Below are 5470 nucleotides of genomic sequence, written 5' to 3'. Positions count from 1 at the left end.
AGGACACCAAACATGCTGCTTGTAAAAGAAAAAGAAAAAGAAAAAAAAGTGCATTTTATCGAAATTTTAAAACTGTGTTCTTTGAGAAACAATGCTAATAAAATGGAAAGAGCCACCCTTTTAATGCTCCAGCATCCATCAAAAGAATGAGCGGAGTAAGAATCCTGGTGCCCGCACACGACAGAATAATGCTCGTTAACAGAAACGATACAGGCCAGGCTCAGGTGCACCAGACACAAAGGTGCGCAGACGGCATCACTCTTTCTGTGACTTCTGAAAAGGGCACCTCTGTCCCCCGTGGCAGAGGGGACCAGTGTCTGCGGGACCCAGGGTGGGGCAGGGTTGCATGCCAGGGGCAGAGGAGGGAGCTTGCTGGGAGAAGGAAACATCCCTGATGTTGGCTGCGGTGGTGTGATAGGCGCTGCATACGTTTGTTGAAACTCACAGAACTGTCCACTGAACACACATGCTTTTGACTGTAAGAAAACTTCAATAAGGTGAATCTGAACCATTTGGAAAGGAAAATAGACTAACCACTATGATTGTGCACATCTACAATTTCTTTTTTTAAAGATTTTGACTCCTTAATTTTTTATTTTATTAATTTACTGATTTTTGGCTTCCCTGGGTCTTCGCTGCTGCAGGCAGGCTGTCTGTAGCTGTGGTGAACAGGGGCTTCCCTTACTGCAGAGTGTGGGCTCTCAGGCAAACGGGCTCAGTTGGCCCTCAGCATGTGGAATCTTCCCAGACCAGGGGTCAAACCCTTGTCCCCTGCATCAGCAGGTGGATTCCTAACCTCCAGGCAAGTCCCATCTGCAATTTCTTACGCACGATAACATAAACCCAAATCCTCTAAAACTGGGACGTTCTTCTTTGTTTATTGGCATAACTTGGAAGGTACAGCAAACTGGAGTCTTCCCAGCCCAAGAATCCCTCTGTGTGTCTTCCGTGCGGACGTGGGTCCCCCGACCCCTGCTCTTTGGGCTGCACGGTATGTGCGGTATGCAGAAATCTAAATCTTTCTAAAATCTGCACCTAAATTCCATCTGGTCCCACGGGTTTCGGGTGAGAAATATGGAACTTGAATTGTGACAGCGTCTGAGAAGACAGACCGGTTCAGACCTGCACTTTCATCCTTAGAAAATGTACTCCAGCCTCTGGACAAGGAACAGCAAGAGGCTGCTCTCCGTCCACCCGCCCCGTCCCCCCAGCCTCACCTCCCCGGGTTCTGATCAGATCAGAGCCCTAGGCGCTGCAGGCACCTGGGGGTGGGGGCGGAGGGGCGCCTGACTGAGAGGCTGGCCTGGGGCACAGCTCTGCTGAAGAAAGGGAACCTCCGAGCGAGCGAGGGGTCACTAACCCGGGCTCCGGTGTCGCAAGACGCACCGTGCAGGGCGGGGAGGAGGCTCCAGGACGCCTGTCCTGACTTCAGAGGCCCTCGACAGCTCCTCCATTTGGTTTGCTCTCGTCTGCTCTGTGAGATTAATAGTGCCATCACTGTTCCCAAACTTCTAAGGTTTGGGGCAACCTGCTGGCCTGGGCCTCGCAGTCTGGACCCTTTGGCCACTCACCCCCAAATGCTGACCCATCCTGACCTTCCCCTGCGGCCTGACCTAGGGGTGAGCCTGGCACTTGACTTCAGGGAGAATCAGAGTGAACCGTGGTTCATCAAGGCAGTCTCAGCGAGGCCTGCTGTCTGGGGAGGGTGGTTCAACTCCACCTCCTTGGCAGAAAGAGATTGCTGACAGGGCCAAGTTATTTACATAAAATCATGCAGACAGAAATGCTGGCCTTTCTATGATTCCGGCAGGCAAGTGCTCACACACCCCTCTCCCGGGGTGGCCCTGCCCAGGCCAAGGCACCACCAGCCGGGCTTAATTAACCCTCTGTAGTCACAGGGACAAGTGGGTTCCGGAATCGTTGAGTCCTGAATGATGACTGAGACAAAGTGCAGAACACTGTACGAGGAAAATCTGTGTCAGCGCTGGCAACGCTCTTCTAAAGTTGTCAGAGCTCCAGGCGCGCCGGCTCCTTTTGAGGGTAAAGAGAGAGGCTGTTCTTTCTCCCGCTGACCGGGCGCTGAAGACGGCAGACTCCTCCTCTGATCATCAGCACCGCTCAGAAGGGCCATTCACGGCCACGGCTTTTTAAGGATCTCAGCCCAACTGTAACTTCTGTTTTGCAGCTTTGTATTTATGAAATCAGCTTTATGAAGATTCATCTCCATTTTCCCTTCAAAAATACCCTAACTTTATTTTATAAGAAAAAACCCTCCACAAGTATCTAAGCCCTTAATCGACAGCAGTCTGTGAGCACACACCTGTTCGTTCCTTTTTGTCCTCCTCCCTTTTTTTCTGAGCTTTGTGTAAAGAGGGTCCTGTTGGTTTTGTCAACGTGGAAACGGGCCTGTGTGGACGTGAAAGCTGCCGTTAATCACTCAGCCGTGTCTGACTCTGCACGCTCACGGACCACAGCCCGCCAGGCCACGTCCAGGGACTCTCCCCGGCAGGAGTCCTGGAGTGGGGGCCATTTCCTCCTCCAGGGTGTCTTCCCAACCAAGGGATGGAATTCACGCCTCCTGCATTGGCAGGTGGGCGCTCTACCAGCTGAACCACCGGGGAAGCCCGTGGAAGTGAACGGACGGTGAATCAGCAGGCAGACACAGGAATAAAGGACCTGCTCGGAGGGACTGGGTTGATGAGAAGATAACATCCTATTAAACGTTGCCATCATTTTGAGTAGTGGCCTGGTCATCGTCAAACCTCACTGCTTACGTAGGTTACATGTTTCTATTAAAATGAGCTGCTGGGTGATTTGTTTTTGCCAGCCCACTGCATCTTTGCTTGGCAGACCCTCCGTAATCCCTTCCCGTGCTATCTGCTGTGTTTTTGAGGAACATGGTAGGAAGCACAGGGCAGCCCCTCCACCAGCCCTCCGGTCAGGGGAAAGTGTTCTATGCAGGCCGGCATCACGAGGCTGCGCTATAGAACTCGTTTTTCTGAGTTAAAAAGAGGAAGGGAGGAAAGAAGGAAGAAAAAGAAGAAGAGTGGGTCACCACGACCCCTGAAAGAGCTTTCCACACGTTCAGGACAGTTCAGTGGCCTCAGACTCTGCCTCCTCAAGGCTGAGGGCCACCGCTGTCCTCCCACTGCAAGCAGTCCTTTTAGGGTGACACCAGCCACTGGCCTCACCTCTGTTACAAAGGCCATGTGTCTTCAAGTCTTCTTTCACTTAAAGTATTTGCTTATTTATAGCTGGTAATATTGAAACAGCTTCACGCCTAATAACAGGGTTGTCTGGATATTAGTATAATTAAGGCAGGCACACCTCCTGGATCATTGCATGGTCATTTGTTCATATCTTAGGGAAACTCAAGTCTAAGAAGAAAAATTAGTAAAGATCAAATATTTCATTTTCCTGTTATATGTATTTATGTTTTCTTGGTTCTTCTATTAAACAAATATGTCATTAGGAATATTAAGAGTATTCTGATATTATACAATGTATACAATGTATTATACAATGTATTGCTTTATTTGGTAAAAGTGTTTATTATCTTCTTAATTATAAAGTTAAAATATGTCAATATAAAAAACAAGCTTTTCTATTAATGCAAGGACTCGTATATATCCTTTGTATAATTTTCTTTTTTTAATTTTCGAGTCATGCATACTTCTTAAATTCATTCCTGGGTATTTTAATCTTCTGCATTGTCGTTAAGAATGTGACAGCCTCATTCATGTGGTCAGACTGGTGTGGTTTGCAAACAGAAACATTAACTAGCCTAAATATATATTTAAAAATTTAAAGTATTGCTTCTGCTTTTCTCTCTTTAGTTATTTATTAGACATTCTCTTGGATTTTTCAGGCAGGCAGTCACATGAACAGATTTGAAATGATGGCATTAATGCTATTTAAAGCTAAATTAAGATATTCCCCAAGGATGGAAAATACAAGACAGATAGTTTTCCAAACCATAAATAGACTCAATTAAACTGTTTATTTTTTGAAATGAGCCCAGTGAAATATTTACTTTACAACGTGTCCTACCATAACGTGTTAAACGTCTTTCCTTGAGTAATAAACCATTCTGAGCAGTTCTTTCAGAAGAAAGACCTTGCTGGCACGGCCCGCTGGCCCGGCAAGGCTGGAAGGGAGGGGGCACGGGGTGGGGCAGGGTCCGGCCTGAGGCCTGGCTCACCCGCGCTCAGCTCAGTAGCCACCTTCTGCGGGTGGCCTCTGAGCCGGCAGGGGAAACTGTCCCAGACTTAGCAGAGTGCAGAGGATATGCCTACCCCAGGCACCCTCACCCTCCAGCTTTGACAGTGAGTCCAGGGCCAGCTCGTGGGACAGTCATGCTAGTTACAAGATTCATTCAGAACTGAAAGCCTGCCTAAACATGGCTTATTCTGCCTGTTCCAGCCAAGGTCCAGGAAACACAGGCGCCCCTGAGACTCTGGGGAAACAGAGGACGCCCACCCTGACCCCTTGTGGCTCTGAAGCAGCGGTCCCCACCCTGTGCGGTGGGAGACCCAGAGCCCCCGGTTCCCCCATCCGGGCACTGGGGCCAGGGGTGCTGCGGGGAGGCCTAGGGGAGCGGGTCACACCCAGGGCTGCCCCAGAGGACACAGACTGCAGGGAGGCGGGCTTCTGATCATTCGGGCCGCTTCGTGGGGGGCGGCAGGGGTTCCTCCCAGGGCTGAGTCTGCCCCTGAGGAGAGTGAGACCCACCGCGCTAACACGCATGCAGTTCAGAGAACCCGGGTCCTGGTGCCAGACACCACCGTGTATCTCGGGCAGGACTTTCAGACCTGGCTCCTCCTTTGAGGCGCAGAGCACAGCCGATTCCCAGCCTCTGAGGGCACTGAGAGAGAGGGCACCCTGGCCTTGTGGGCACCCACGGGGCCCGGCCTGGGGAGGGGGAGATAGGGAAGCAGCCTTGGGACCCCCTGTCTGTCATCCTTCAGAGTCCACTGGCTCCTCCCAGCTCCTCCAGTGGGCCTGGGAAGCCCCCTGCCCTTCCTGGCTGACTTCTAAACAGCATGGCTTCCCAGGGGCACGAGTCGGGGCAGGACCACCCCCCGCGGTCCCCGCGCACCCTGCTTGCTCTCGGTCAGCAGGACGCAGGCTCTGCCGGCTCCCTCTCCTGGGGGACCCTTCTCCTGTTCTGCTGGTGCCAACGACTGGGCTTGTCCTCTGATGGGGATGCAGGGTCCAGAGGCTCCACATCCCCAGAAGGGTGGATGAGATGGACAAGAGCTGCTTCTGCAAACTTCTCCGTGACAGAGAGGAAGGCGGGAGCCCACAGACGGACTGGCCGACGGAGCCCAGGACAGGGAGAGCCTCAGACGCAGGGGCAGACATCGCCAGGTGGGGCTGGGGCCCCGACCACCCACGCAGCTCCGGCACATCAGCACCCAGACCGGGAGGCACCGTCCAGCAAGGTGCCCGCCATGGTCAGCCTCGTCCC

This window comes from Odocoileus virginianus, chromosome 7 (assembly GCF_023699985.2).
Source record: "Odocoileus virginianus isolate 20LAN1187 ecotype Illinois chromosome 7, Ovbor_1.2, whole genome shotgun sequence".
Taxonomy (NCBI): Eukaryota; Metazoa; Chordata; class Mammalia; order Artiodactyla; family Cervidae; genus Odocoileus; species Odocoileus virginianus.
Note: the sequence above shows the minus strand (reverse complement) of the source record.